This window comes from Protopterus annectens, chromosome 4.part0, assembly GCF_019279795.1.
Source record: "Protopterus annectens isolate FY-2018-M chromosome 4.part0, PAN1.0, whole genome shotgun sequence".
In the NCBI taxonomy this organism is placed as follows: Eukaryota; Metazoa; Chordata; order Ceratodontiformes; family Protopteridae; genus Protopterus; species Protopterus annectens.
Genome location: NC_056733.1, coordinates 474,559,200 through 474,575,814, shown reverse-complemented (window position 1 = coordinate 474,575,814; position 16,615 = coordinate 474,559,200).

Genomic DNA, 16,615 nt, shown 5'->3' with positions numbered 1-16,615 from the left:
ATGACATCTTAAAAAGGAAATGACATCATAAAAACAGCCATTGTAGCCCTGAAACCATATATAAAAAAATTTAAAATACAAGCATAAAATGTATATATAATATAATAATATATAAAAAATATATATGTCATATATAAAAATAACCTTTTTTAAGATGTCATTTCCTTTTTATGATGTCATTTCCTTTTCCTGCCCTTTAAATAGGGCAGGAATAAGTCCCTTTGTTGTCTGATGAAGCGGGTGTGTTAATTTTTCCTTGAAAGCTTAACCTTTAAAGTATTCCAGTAAAGAAGTCTTCACATTTTAAAAATGGCTGAGCATTATCTGTTTGCACGAAACAACAACCTACTATCCTTTGGATTACAGCAAAAATTAACTTTGGTGTGTATTACTGAAAATTCCATGGTGGCTTCTGTTCAATGCTTGGATGGTGGACTCTTTGTTTAATGGTTTTACAGCGTGTGTTTAGCAACACTACACACTACATTTGGCTTTTTGGGTTTGTTTATACAATTTATTCTTCTATTGGGACTTGGTTTTTTGTATTACATTTATTACTAACTTTGGGATCTTTGTAAATGGAAGGGGAAAACAGTAATGGAGCAAATGCAGCCCCACTGATAACAACGAGCAATACTAGACTCATAGGTGCACTAGAAGACAACACAAATCCCTTGGTGAATTATGATGGGGAATTTGTTGCTAACAATGAGGAATTTGCACCAGCAAATGAAGCCATTATTCAGTCTCTTAAAAAAGACATGGAAGATACTTTTTATAGATTTAAGAGACTACAAGCTCAACATTACCATATGGAGGCATGTATCACAAAAGGGGTCATACCGCGTGGCCTACGTATTTTGAACATGCCTACCTATGGAACACCTACCCTGTATTACTACAGAAATGGCAGCAAATGAACTTGAACGCTAGCAGAGCCTATATTCAATTATTAATTTTCTTTAAACCGATGGAGGAAGAATTAAAAAAGAGCATCCTGGAACAACAGGACAAAATGCTTAGTGTATGTGGGGAGAACTACACTGAATTATTTACCCAAGGATTATTGGATCGGATTTCAAGATATGAACGAAACCTACATGATAGCAAAAGAAGGAAACTGCAACGAGACATACATGATTTTGCCTCACATAACATTTTTGTGTGGCCTCGATCGAACAACGAACAACAATCTATGTCTCGCCAACGTCCATCACATTTTGTACGAAAAACTAATACCAACAACACAAATATAACAAGGGAAAACACCGCAGGAACAAGGAATAACGCTGCAGCTATAATGCACAGCTCCGAAGGGAGATCACAGGTTATTACTACAACAAAAGTCCAGTCCTTGGACTTGAATCACAAGGATTCCAACAATGTTTTTCGTACATGTGAGACAGGAAATGAGACTGGCAAACTACCAGGCAATCTTCTTTCCCCTGAGGACACTACTGCTTCTTCCTCGGTTTATACTACTCCCAGTGAGAATAACAATGACAACATTGTCCCACATAACTCAGCCATTCCTCCTCTGTTAACTGGTAACACCAATTTAGCAAGTGCAGTTAGGAGGAAAATTCAGATGGATAGGATTGAAACCCATAATCCAGTGGAAGCTCCTTTTCCAATACGCACAAACAGAAAGAAGTCTTTAGACTTCGACAATTACCGGGGAGCCAAGAAGAAGGAAATAACCCCTGTGCAACAACAACAACAAACAATGCTCCAAAATTTTTGGAACTAGATTCATTGGTCTTAAATATCTCAAAGTATGACCTGACTCAACATGGAAAGGAACTCTTAAATAAAGGTATGTCTTTCATTCCTTCTTCAGATATGGACCTTAGTCAAGCTGTTATAGCTTTAAGATCATTTGCTCGAAATATCAATCTGAAACTTTTGTTCAATGACAGTAATATTAGTGATGTTACCACTTTGCGGAATAAGAGTACTTACATACCCCCTCCACATAACAACTTGGAAATTTTCGTTAAAGCTGTGGAAAACAGTCTTTATGCCACCTATCCTTTCCACACCTCTCAAGCCTCTGGCAATTTGACGGCTTCAGAATTAGCAGCTTTAAGATCTCTGAAGAATAGATCAGAGATCACCATACATCCAGCCGACAAAGGTGGCCCCATTGTTGTCATGGATACTGTTTACTACCAACATAAAATGCTTGAATTGCTTAAAGATGAAGCCTATGAAATTATAAACAGGGATGCTGTTTTCCATATGCAAGAACAAATTTCCAAGGAAATAGGTGAATGTAAGGACATGGGCTACATTAATGATGAACTATATAAATATTTGAACGTTACATGTCCTTTGATACCTACTATATCAGGACTACCCAAAGTTCACAAAAACTTATACCAGCCTGAACTGAGGCCCATTGTAGCTGGCTCAGGCTGGCTAACTGAACCCATATCACTGTACCTAGAACATGAATTAAAAGTTGTTTTGGCTAAGTCACCATTTATCCTGAAAGACTCGAAACAATTTCTACAGGATCTGTATACATGTTTAAATAGTTGGGTTAATCTAAACTTGAATACTATTTTATTTGCAACTATGGATGTCAAATCGCTCTTTACCTGTATCCCGAACCATGATGGGTTAAATATGTTTAGAACCTACTTGATACAGCATATGGGGTATACACAAAACAAGACAGACTTTTTGGTTTTAATGATGGAACTGGTCTTAGAAAACAATGTTTTCCTTTTTGATGACATGTGTTATAGACAAACAACTGGTGTAGCGATGGGCACAAGCTGTGCGAACAGCTACGCAAACCTGGTCATGGCAGCCTTTGAGAATGACTACATAATAAGCAATACTGACATCTTGTTCTATAAACGGTTTGTGGACGACTTGTTCTTCCTATGGAAGAGTACCTCTGAGTCCTTCAAAAAATTCTTTGACACATTGAACACAAACAGCACTTTTTTGAAGTTCACAATGAGTCATTCTTACACTTCAATAGACTTCCTGGATATAACAATATTTAAGATCAATAATGAAGTGCATACACGAGTTCACCGCAAAGAATGCTACAGACCTGCCTTTCTGCATAGACAAAGCATGCACAACCCACGTGTCTTCAACAACATCGTAAAGGGTCAGGCAATGAGGGTCTCTTGACTTTCCACCCTAGACCCCTATTATGAACAGGACATGGATACATTAAGAGAAGGCCTTGTCAGCAGAGGTTATTCTTGCAAGGAAATCAACAGAGTGTACAATAACATGACTCATCTTAGGGAAACAAGTGCTCAACCATATTTTTCCAATTCGATTGAATACAACAATAACCACCTACCTACCAAGATACCATCAGGACAAATATCTATCATTCTTCCATTCAGTGATAACTTGAATGTAATACAGACTGCCATTACAAATAACTGGAACATTCTCACAGTTGATGAAAAAGTGGGAAACATTGTAGGTACCACACCCAGGTTTTCTTTTAAAAACATGAAAACCTTAAAACAACACTTGTGTGGCAGGATCCACAAGTTTGTTCCATTTACAGGATTCGAACATACTAAAAAATGTGGGGCATGCCTTCAATGTAACTCTATAGACGAATCCCACTATTTTAGACATCCTGATACTGGGTATCTTTGGACTATTAAATGTGATAGCACTTGTACTACCAAAAATGTGGTTTATGTGGCCCATTGTACTAGCTGCTTTGTGTTCTATGTTGGAAAAACGAACAGATCTCTCAGAGCGAATAAGAGATCATAGTTATTGCTTGACCAGGGGGCAGGATTATAGCGCCTTGGCCAAACATACTCTTGCCGAAGGACCAACACATGTCTTTCTTTATCAAGTGCTGCATGTCCAAAAAGAAAGTACTAGATTAGGTGATCTTGTTAATCGCACTGAGTTGGCGGAGTTAGAATGGATATGCAGACTATCAGCTCACAGAGGAAAAGGCTTGAATGGAACTGTTTCCATTAAACCGTATCTGAAAAGCAGGAAATTACACTAACATTACACTATCATTTAATATCTTGATTTTCTACATTTCTACAGGCCACATTCATATTTATACACATCTAACATTTTTAACAAAGCATATATGCGCTTTCGCACTTGTGATCTACATTTACACTTGCATTCACTTAGCACATCCTTATTCTTGAATATCTTATGACATTTATACATCACATTCTACATATTCATTCATTGGAACTTTTTCATGTGCCAGCATATATACACGTATATACAACAATTCATGATATATTTAACATTTATTCTATTATATTTACATGCATATATTCTTGGTTATGTTTATTACAATTATTTTTATCATTATCATTATTCACCATTTATTTATTCATTTATTATATTTATTACTACATTTACAATATATTTTTATATACTAACATATTTATTACATTTATATTTACATTTATATATACATAGTTATATTTATATCTATATTTACTCAATACTATTTTTCTTAAAACATTGTTATATAGTGTTTTTTATCTATTTTATTACACATCTAAATGCAGGCCTTTACAATACTTCAATGAAATATTGCGATGTGTCTTGGTTATTTTTATATATGACATATATATATATTTTTTATATATTATATATACATTTTATGCTTGTATTTTAAAATTTTTTATATATGGTTTCAGGGCTACAATGGCTGTTTTTATGATGTCATTTCCTTTATGATGTCATTTCCTTTTTATGATGTCATTTCCTTTTCCTGCCCTTTAAATAGGGCAGGAATAAGTCCCTTTGTTGTCTGATGAAGCGGGTGTGTTAATTTTTCCCACGAAAGCGCTAACCTTTTAAAGTATTCCAATAAAGAAGTCTTCACATTTTAAAAACGGCTGAGCATTATCTGTTTGCACGGAACAACAACCTACTATCCTTTGGATTACAGCAAAAATGAACTTTGGTGTGTATTACTGAAAATTCCATGGTGGCTTCTGTTCAATGCTTGGATGGTGGACTCTTTGTTTAATGGTTTTACAGCGTGTGTTTAGCAACACTACACACTACGTTTGGCTTTTTGGGTTTGTTTATACAATATATATATATAAAATGTAAAACACAAACATTATACCTCCAAACAAAAGCAAATACACCAAAAAGGCTTTTTAAGCATAGTAAAAGAAAGGAGAGGTATAGTAAGAGAAAAACAGGGGGCTGGAGGGTGGGTAACCAGGACTGCAACAGTAAATACACTCTAACTTCTACATTTATGGTAAGTGTATACAACTGTACTATGTTCTTCATGTTTCACTGTTGCAGTCATTACATTTGGGTAGATTCCCAAAGCTATGGTTGGGAGGATGGCTTTATACATAATTAGGAGCAGCTACAAGGCCCTGCAGGACAGCAGTGGCAAAGCCAGCTCTGGATTTAGAGAAGAGAGGTAAATGGTAATGTTTGGTGAACGTATGAACTGAGCTCCAGGTAGCATCTTCTAGAACGTCTCTGGTAGGAACCCCTCTGAGGAAGGCTGCAGAGGTAGATGCAGCCCTGGTGGAATGAGATCTGATCCCCTTGGGGATAAGGTTTACCATGGTGCATATAGCAGAAACAAATATAATGGCTTATCCATTTGGAAATAGTCTGCTTTGAAATAGCCTTTCCCTCTGCCCCTGCAGCAAATGCCAATAGTAGTTCAGATTTTCTTAGAGATTTTGTCCTGTTTAAGTAGAATCAAAGTTTGTCTGTGTACATCCAATGAATGCAGAATCCACTCAGCCTTGTTTTGTGAACTGGGAAAGAAAGTTGGCAGATGAATGGTCTGATTAAGAGCCACTCTGGATACCACCTTAGGCATGAAAGATGGATTTGTCCTGAGAGACACCCTGTCTGGATGAAAAATAATGAAAGGCTCCACTGCCATAAGAGCCTGTAATTCTGAAATCCTTCTAGCTGAAGTGACTGCTAAAAGGAAAGCTGTTTTCCAGGAGAGAAAATTTAGGTCTGCAGTAGCAGCTGGCTCAAAAGAAGGGAGAGTGAGTTTTTCCAAAACAAAATTGAGGTCCCATGCAGGAGTTGGTGCTCTCCTGGGAGGTCTTAAATTTTTGGCCCCTCTAAGGTACTGCTTTAGCAGAGGATGAGAGAAGAGGGTAGGTTCTGTGTTGTAATGAGCTGAAATGGCAGAGGCATGGATTTTTATGGACAAAAAAGATAGGCCCTTGTGAAGCATCTCAGCTAAGTATTGCAGAATCTGAGGAATATTGGGCATTGTTGTGCTTAATCCTTGTGATTGGTTCCAGGCACAGAATCTTTTCCATTTGTCAGCATAAGATTTTCTAATACTAGGCCTTCTAGCCTCCAAAATGACATCCATCACAGGTTTGCTGAAGGATGCCAAGGGTGAAAGTAGTTGATTAGCCATGCTGCAAGATTCAAAGTTTGGAACTGAGTGTGCAGAATTTGGTAGTTCTGCTGAGACAGTAGGTAAGGTGTCTGAGGCAGGTGCCACAGAGGATGGTGTGACACATTGCGCAGGAGTGGGTACCAGTGTTGGTGAGGCCAGTCTGGAGCAATCAGAATCATTTTTGGTTTGTCTTGTTTGACTTTTAGAAGACCTTTAGAGAGCAGGTCTTCAGAGGGGGAAAAGCATAGACTGATAGGTTTTTCCTGCTGAATGATACAGCATCCACTTTCCAAGTTTTTTTGTGATGAATTCTTGTGCAGAATTTATCCAACTGATAGATTTTTTGCCTCACCTCAAAACTATGTCTGGGCTCCCCCATTTGCATGTCAACTTGTTGAAAACTTGTAGTTCCAGTTTCCATTCATGTGGGTCCATAAGATTTCTGCTTAGTTCGTCTGCCAGAGTATTTAGCTTTCCTGGCAGGAATTGAGCTTGTAGTTGTATTTGATAGGTCAAGGCTGTGTTCCACAATGCCATGGCTAGTCTGCAAAGGGGTAGGAATGTGTACCCCCCCTGCTTATGTACCACATAACTGTGGTGTTGTCTGTCTATCATTAGCTGTCCTTGATGAAGATAGTCCTTGAAGGCTGTCAGTGCATTCTATACAGCTAGCATCTCTTTCTGATTGATATGTAGGTGCATTTGATTTGGGCTTCATTTGCCCTGAATGCACTTTCCTGCCAGATGAGCCCCCCCAAGCATAGTCTGATGAGTCTGTAGTTAGGGTTTGGGCGGCAGGGGGTGGAGTGAATGGCAGTCCCTTGCTTTGGTGGCAGGCCTCTGCCCACCATAGGAACTCTAGTTGCAGGCAAGGTATAATAGGAATCATTGCTTCTAGGCTGTGACAATGTTGACTCCATAAACTTTTTAAGTACCACTGAAGTTTCCTCATACGCAATCTTGCATATGGAATTAGAAGAATGCAGGAGCCCATGAACCCCAAGGCTTGCAGAATTTGTCTTGCAGATAGCAGGATTTTTGTGGCCACCTGTTTGAAGTCACCAATTCAATTTACTTTTCTAGTGTAAGGCAAGTCATCTGGGCAGTTGTATTCAAACTTGCACCCAGGAATGTGATTTTTTTGAGAGGGTACCAGTTGTGATTTCTTTTCGTTTATGGTGTACCCTAAACAAGTTAGAACCCTTTTTACAAACACCAGATGTGTTAGAAGAATGTCCTTGTTTTCTACCTGAATTAGACAATTGTCCAGGTATGGATGTATTTGAATATTTCTTTGCCTGCAAAAAGCAATTACTGGTGCAAGGCACTTTGTGAAGACCCTGGGTGCAGTAGATAAGCCAAAGGACAGTTCAGAGAACTGGTAATGCAAGTAGCCTGCTTTGAAGCGAAGGTATCTTCTGCAAGATTCCCTGATTGGGATATGCAGGTAAGCCTCTTAAGTCTAGAGTTTCCAACCAGGCATCTTTGCCTAGCATAGGTAGTAACTGTTGAAGAGTCAGCATCTTGAATTTTGGAATGTCCAGAAATGTGTTTAGAGTGGATAAGTCCAGAACTGGACGCCATGATTTGTCTTTTCTGGGTACCAGGAAAAGTCTTTAATAGAAACCTTGTCCCTTTTCCTCTTCTGGTACTGGTTGAATAGCTCCCATGTTCATGAGGGACAGAACTTGTTTTCTGGGCCTCTGTCCACTGATTTGGGGGCAGATCTGGCCATCCATTTGGGTTTGGCAACGTGTGAAAATGAAATCTGTATCCCTGGGATACTATATTTAAAACCCATTTTTCCTGGATAATAAGTTGCCAGTTTCATACATGAAGTTCCAGTTTTCCCCCCAAAGGGGTGGCTAAAAGGTAAGTGCTTGGTGATTGTGGAGGGAAGTCATTGAGACTGTTTACCATAAGGAGGTGTCTTGTTGTTTCCAGATTTGGAGGTGGAGGCACCCCATTGTTTTGTTCTAAAAGTTCCTTGTGACTGAAACCTGGAGCCTTTGGAATCTCTTGATTTGAATGGCTCTCAAGCCAGTGCCTACTAAATCTTGGAGGTTGCAGTTGTAAATCTTTCACAGTTTGCATAGATTTAGCTTTACCTTTCATATTTTTTAACACTTCTTCAGCCTTATTACCAAAGAGACAGTCCTGTTGTAAAGGAGCATCCAACAATTTTGCTTTAACATGGTCAGGCAGAGATTGCTCTTTGAGCCAAGCATGCCTTCTTAGCACAGATCCAGTTACAGCAGCCTTGCAAGAGGCCTCCAAGGAATCAAAACCACATTGCAAATATGTTTTCCAACTTGTTCAGCTGAATGTCAAATCCTGCAAATCTGTATTTTCCACACAGTCAGAGATTAACATCATTTTCTGTTTAAGTAGTCCCATGATATGCTGTTGATATTTAAGCATATGAAATTGACAGTTTAAAGCCCTGATTGCCAAGGTTGCAGACGTGTAAACCTTCTTACCCCATCTATCCAGCGCCCTGGAATTTCTATCAGAAGGGGTAGGATTTTTAGTAGTTGAGGCCTTAATGCCCTTGGGACTCTGAGAAATGGTTTCAGGATCAGCAGTAGGATTTTTAAAAAGTAATTTGTGGGAGTCAGGAACCCTGTAGTATCTGTCTGGCTTATTAGGAGCCGGAGGCAGAGAATCAGGAGTCATACTAGATTCTGAAAAAAACATCAACAATGTCTAGAACAGGAGGTATAGCCAAAGGCCTATGCTGGGGAAGAAGGAGAAAATCCCTAAGTCTCTTTTTAGATTCAGAAAAATCCTGACTTTCCCAGTGGAAATGTTCCCTTAAGGTATGTAAAGTTTCTCCAAAAGAGAAATCTTCAGGGGGAGAAGCAGAAGGAATGGAATTTTCTGTGTCAGAGTCCTCATAAGTAGATATAGATAAATCCTGTTCAGTAGAAGCAGCAGAAGAAATAGAATCCTGATCAGAAGATTCATAATCAATGTCTTGCCTAAGCCTCTTAGCAGGAGTGGGTTGGCTACCCCTGATTAAGGTAATTAAATCTTCAGCCATTTTGATCATTTGTTTTTTAGGCATAGGGGCCTGCACACATGGCACAAGCGTCATTTTTTTAGACACAGAAGTAGATTTTTGGCCTTAGTTTTGAAGATGACGTCTGTTTAATATACAAATCTTTAGGCCTGAAAACACCCTCAGAAGCTAGTGCCTGCACAGCGGCTCCGGACCCATCTAAGGTAGAGACATCCACGGGTTCAATACTTAAAGCATCTTGCGGCATACCGGACTCCGAATGGGTCTTAGAGGCCTGCGGATCAAAAGTAGTGGGTATCAGAGGCTACGAAAGCACCTCACTGAGTACCGGCGAACTAGTGACTGGCTTAGGAGAAGCATCATAGTCAGTTTTGGACCTCGACGGTCTGTCTTTCTTTGCGTTTTTTAGGTATTCCGGTAGTCTGATTGCTAACCGACGTCATTTCTGGATAGTTAAATCATGAGCCAAAATATTTAGAAGCAAAAATGTACCTGCGTTTAATAGTGCATTGATTAAATCTAGCACAAAACCGACAACAAGGTACGTTATTATGATCAGGGCCTAGGCAAGGAATACAGTACAAATGAAAATCCTTATGAGGTATTTGCTTCCCACAAGTAATGCAATTATTAACTTTTACTGACATCGGTAAGGAGCAAGAAAGTTTCCCAAATGGGGTACTTAGCTTTTAGTTGAAGACTTTGGTTCTGAAACTCGAAAACAAAAATTTCAGGGGTTGGGTGACCAGCACTTGCAAACTGCTTCTGCTTAAGGCATTGCGCAGCAAGAAAGACTGATGTAATGGCATCGGCTGCATGTTTTATACCCTTGACAACCTGACGTCATGGAAGAAGGTACAGCAACCAATGCAAGACCCAAGACTTTGTTAATCAGGCCGACTGAGGGCAACCTGCCAGCAGATTACCCAAATGTAATGACTGCAACAGTGAAACACGAACATCATCTTGGGCTGAACAATTTAAGTTATTCCTTGAATCATTTTTCTCCCTTCAACACACTTACTTAGCACCTAGGCCAGTCTCTTTATATAAGAGGGATTCTAAAGTCTTTGATTTAGCATAATGACTGAGAATTAAGCAAATCTCCTCAAAACTGATCCATATTCCTCTGAGAAAAAGTTGTTATAGAAGCATTGTTGAATTCTTTACCTCAGAAGCAAGGTTAACAATTAACTTTTGCATGTTCTCATTTAACATACAAGAGCTTGGCAATTTAATATCCTGAAAGTTAAAGTACTAAACATAATACATTATCTTCATCAAAAGGAATGGGATTAGTAGTGTAACTATTTGAAATGAGAGGACCTACTTCAGCAAGTCCTAAAACACAGACTAAATAGCCGAAAAATGGGCTTACATATACCAAGTACAAGATGGCAATTTCAACTTCCTTTTCTCAGAGATATAGCAATCTTTGAGCTGGTATAAGGTCAAGGGTGTGGGAGGCTTGCTCCCCTGCAAAAAAAAAAAAAAAGTTAAGAGAAGAGTAATCTTCAACATTTGCACTTTTCCAGGGTTTTTGGTCTTGTTTTTGGTTCAACATTCGGAACTGTGTGCTCAGACATTTCAATAGAGTCGATTAGTAGCAGTAACAGATTTAGAAAGAAGAATGACTGCTGGGGTCTGCTTTAGAATAAGAAACCAGATACTTATTGCAAGGTACCCCAGGCACAACCTGTCACACCTCTTAGAAGCAGGGAGCCTGAAAGTCAGGAAGACTGGATGTAGTGAGAAAAACATTTCTAAAGTAGGAGATACACTAGAGATGGGTGCAGGTTTAGGCATATGTACTTGTAACAAATCATAATAAATTTTCTGTACCACAGAAATCTCATTCTGGTCCCAATAAAACACCCATTTCATATTAGATAAAATGTCAGTGAAAGACATTTCAACAGAGGACTTGAAGTATGAAACTATACTTTCCTCAGAATTAGAATGCTCATACTAAGAAACTAAGTCCACCTCTCCTCCCGCACTGTTATAAGTAAAGTACAGTTGTGCAAGAACTTACCATAACAGATGTTCAAATTCCATACTGTTGCAGTATTCCTTTGACTATCTGGGTTGATTACCAAAATGTATTCATCCCAGGAGGAGGAAAGAGAAGGGTTCAAAAGCCCATGCAGACTGATCCTTACAAAGCTAGCTCTGGACCTGGAGGAAAAGTTTTAAGTGTATGCAGAGAAAACCAAGTAGATGTCACTAGAATGCTTCTACAGTCCATCTCTTTCCAGTATGTCATCATAAAGGATAAAGATCTCAGTATGTCTTGACACTACCTGGAACCAATTTGCTAAGGTGGGGAAAAAAAGCAGAAGCTGACAACAGACTAGGTTATCCTTTCTTGGTCCCATCATAAAATATAAATACCACAGCAGTTTTTCTAAAGAACTTATTTCTGAGCTGTCAAAGTCTAGAGTATGCAGAATTTCTTCCCAATTTTGAGGTTCAGGGTAAGACAATGGGAGAGTGACACCACTTTAAGAACAGATCACTTGTTTCTGCTTAAAGTAATCCTATCCTTGCAGAATACCAGAAATTGTTCACACACCATGAAACCCAGCAACTTGAGTACTCTTCTTGCAGAGGTCCATGCAATAAGAAAATGAAAGTTACATACTTACCATAATAATAGATGCACATTGTAGTCTTCTGTCGAGTTCAGCTTGTGGGGTTACCGACTCTGAAGCCACACATTCTAGAGTCCTCAGCCAGAGTGCTCTGTTCCGCTACTCATGGTACCCTGTTCCAGCTTTCTTTCCTCAGATAAGAGTTTGCCCCTTACCACTCCCCCCTGACAAAATAATAAATCTAACATACTAATAAGGCAACACATAACGACCAGTGCAGGGTGTCTCAAACCCAGCCACAAGAACAATCAGGAGTACTCCTCTAACCACTCTGACACAATTTGGAAGGAGGAATGGAGACCGGAATGGTTGAAATGGACAGAAGACCACACGGATCTAGTGTTATGGGAAGTATAACAATCAGAGGTCTTTTCCATATGGTTTTAACCTATAATAACCCTAGAGAGGCCCCTATAAAGTAAACTCTTTACCTAGACTGAATGCCCAGTTTGTAATGAGAGACAAAGCAATGAGTGCTAGACCAAGCAGCCACAGCAAACATATCAAAGCCTGTGAGAAAAACCCAGTTAAAGTAGGCACTGCTGTAGTCAAATGACCTCTTGGCATTATAGGCAAGTACATTTCCTTCAAGGAATATACACTAGATATACTTAAAGAGCCATTTGGATAGGATCACTATGGACACAGGCTTTCCTGAGCCTCAGCTTACAAAAGGAAACTGATGGCTGGTCAGATTTTTCTAAAAAAAGCTTAGTTCTATCCAAATAAGACCCAGCTGTCTAATACACAGTCAAACAATGAAGCAAACACACTCCATCATTACTGCATTTTAGAAAGAAGACAGCGAAGTGAATTGGCTAGTTCAAAGTAGACTCTGAGGTGACCTTGGGCAAAAAGGAGGATTTGTCCCAAGAGCAACTCTGTCCTTATGAAGTAAGCAAATAAGATGGAACAGAGGATAAGAGCTTGCAACCCAGATAGCCTTCTGGTGGAGGTAACAGCCAAAACAATAGCTTCAGACACCATAGTTGAAGACTCGAAAGGAGGACCAGCAAACACTTGTAGCAGATGTATAGTATTTTGAATGGGGGCCACAACAAAAAAGGTGCCCCTCAGGAAGGCTTCAGATAGCTTAACAGCTGCCAAAAGGCATATTATCTTTGTCAATATGGAAACTGTAATAACAACCAATTGCACCTTAAGTAATGGGTAGAAAAAAGAAAGAGAAACACCAGCGAAGAAGTCTGGGATAGCATCCAAAGGAGTCAAAAAGGGATCTAGGCCTTTGGAAAAGGCCTGAATGGGGAAACATTTCCCTTACTAGCCTATACATTCCTAGTGGAGGGCTTCTTGGATGATGAAAGAATAATATGAATAACTATCAGAAAACTTGGGATCCATGGCCATCACTGAACTGGAGAAACCATGCGGTCAATTTAAGGGAGTGGAGGTTAGGCAGAAGCATCCTTTCCAAATGGGAAATCTGATCTGGAAGAGGATCCAGCAGCCAGGGAGGGGAGACATAGGTGGGGACAAAAAAAGGTGAACTACACTTGGGGCCCAAAAAGGGACAGACAGGATGGCCATTGCTTTGCACTGGGCTACCTTCTGATCCTCATCAAGGGAGTAGTGGGGTAGGCTGCCCTTCTGGGAGGAATGGAGGCATAAAAACTGTTGCACTTAATGTTGGATGGAGAGGCAAAAAAGATAGCAGGGGCTGCCCCAGCGACTGAAAATCTGAGTTACTATTTTGGGTTCACAGACCACTGCAATGTAGGAGAAGGTTCCTATTCAAACTGTCCACCAGAATGATTAATTTTACCAAAGGTTTCTTTTGTAATAAGAAACTGCTGAGAGGATACCCACTACCAAATCATCATGGCCTCTCAACATAGGGGACAGGAGCAAGTTCTCTCCTCGCTTGTTCAGGTACAAAGCAACAGATGTGTCATCCATTTACACAGCAATCACATCCTTGGGGAGAAGTTCTTGAAAGGACTGCAATGCTAGGAAGTCTGCTGTAATTTCCAAAACATTGATGTGAAGTTTGGCCTTGAAGCTTGACCAGGTCCCTCGGAGAGTCTTCTCTTCAAAATGTGCCTCCAACCCCTGAAGGGAAGCATCCTTAGTGACCATGGATTGGGGTTCGGGAAGGATGAAAGCACATCCTGCCTCAACTAGCAGTGAGTCCAACCACCACAGAATGGGGATGCGACAGCTTTGTCAGGGAAACAAATCTATGGGATGTCACAGGCAAGGCCACTGAGCTGCTAGAGTCCACTGTATAAAACTCCACTCATAAAACCATGCCAGAGGAATTAGATATAGAAATTGACATATGCCAGAGGAGCCACAGAACCACAGCCACCAGAGGTTTGGGAACCTAAAGAATGTGGGATACCTGCTTGCAATGGGAAGGTAACCTGGATAATGGGAGCTTGGCTATCAGAGACCATATCCAAATAGACTAAAAATTCCAACACTTCACTGGTTTCAGGTTGGTCTTTTCATAATTAACTGTAATGCTTAAGGACAGATGCATCTGGAGTATGGAGTCTCGAGCCTTGACAGATACTTTCATGGGAGCAGTGAGGAACCAATCATCCAGCACCTGGAAACCCTGCAGCCTGAGCTAGGCTGCTACCACCATGCATGTGGTGAACACCTGGGGAGCTGGGGTGAGACCAAAGGGCAAAGCACAGAACTGGCAATGATTGGCCCCCAACCAAAAGGGAATAAGTTTCCTGCCATCTTTCTGATGACAGGCATCCTTGAGATCTATCCAGCACAGCCAGAATGGACTGCACATTGACCATCTGATACTTGGTTTGTTTGACAAAATGGCTCAATTTGCAAGGTCCAGAACTGGTCTGAGGTCCTTGTTCTGTTATGGAACAAAAAGAAAAATCTGAACTAGACCCTGGATCCTTGCTGGTCTGGTGAAATCTCCAATGATATGGCTGGCTAGTGGCTTTTGGATTTCAACTGTCTTGTCCCTTCTGATGGACTGGCACATCTGCAAGAGATTTCTAAGAATCCTTTGAAATATAAAAAGGGGTGTCTGCAGAGTGCAGCAGCCAGGCAACTTTCAGGTGAACTAAAAGGCCTCCCAGAGACAGCTCCATGGAAGCCTTGGTTCTGTGGACCACCTCTGTAGCATGGGCTATGTCCATTATGGCTCCCCCATCTGACACAGGGAAAATGTTTCACAGGAACACCCAACACCCAAGAAAGGTGGTTGTGCTTATTAAAAAAGCTCTTGCTCCCTTTCTGACTCCTGATGTAGGATCGTTGAGGGGTAGTAAAGCATACCCCTACCACAGATGGTGTCTTTCCATCCTGCTCACTCCTGCCCTAAGTTTCCTTGACCTTTGAACCATCAAATGGAGCACTGATGAAGGATGCCTTAAAACAGTCCATTAAAGTCACACAAATGCATTCAAGAGTTTCAATATATGGCGATGCTGGCGCATGCTGCTTGAGGTGTCCCATCTGTTGGATTGGACAACAGCATCATGGAAACAGTGATACATTGCATAGTTGACAACTGAACTTCCAGAGTCTTTGGAGCCTCTGGGGGGACTGCTAGGTCTTCACCACATCTGACACATGTCAAATGAGCAAGGTAGTTGAGTGCACACAACACGAATGCTGAAGTGTATGACCACTTTCACAAATGATCCAGAACCTGAGACTCCCTTCCAAGTGGATAGACTGATAAACTCTCTTCACAGATATCCTTTTCATGATGGATGCCACCACGATAGCATTAACATTTGGACCTTTACACCAGTGGGGTCTGTCCTTGGGTAGGGCCAAAATCCTAACTGATTGATTCCACCACATTGGGTTTTGTCCAAGCACTTCAAATCACCATTCCAATAAGGGCATCTGGAGGGGAGACTACCTAGGACATAGATGGGCCCATATCAAAGGCCTCTAGAAACAAACTAATCAAATCAAAAGGTGTGTATTAGCTTAAGGGTGTGCACACTTATGCAACCAGCTTATTATAAATTTATTTTTTATATTTTCCCCCAATTTGTTTTTCTATTGAATTGCACAGGTAATAAGTCACATTAAAGGTGAGAAAAGCTTTGAAATTATTTATTTTGGCCTTATTTTGTATATCACAAAAATCTGGCATTTTAACGGGTGTGTAAACTTTTTATATCTACTGTAATTGGCAAAAATGGGGTATGCAACCTACCCACCGAAAGAGAGCAGTCCTTAGCCAAGAGACTGGGGATTACTGTAGGAGACAGACTTGGGAATCTCACACACACACACACACACACACACCAGCAGCCCAGATGATCCTCTCTGGTCCCTTCTCCTCTGATACAGAACAAACACTAACAGAAAATCTCTACCACCACGTAATGCTCACCAACACTTACACTGCCTACAGTAACACTAAGGTACAGGATACTAAATAAGGCTATACTCACCTTAAAAGAAAATGTTGAGCAGAGCTTGCAGATCATGATGCACTATCTAAGGAGGCAAACTAAACTGGAGGACAGAAGGGTAGAGCAGGGCCCTATGAGTAGAGTTCATGGGCTAAATATTCTAGAATGGCTGGCTTCGAATCAG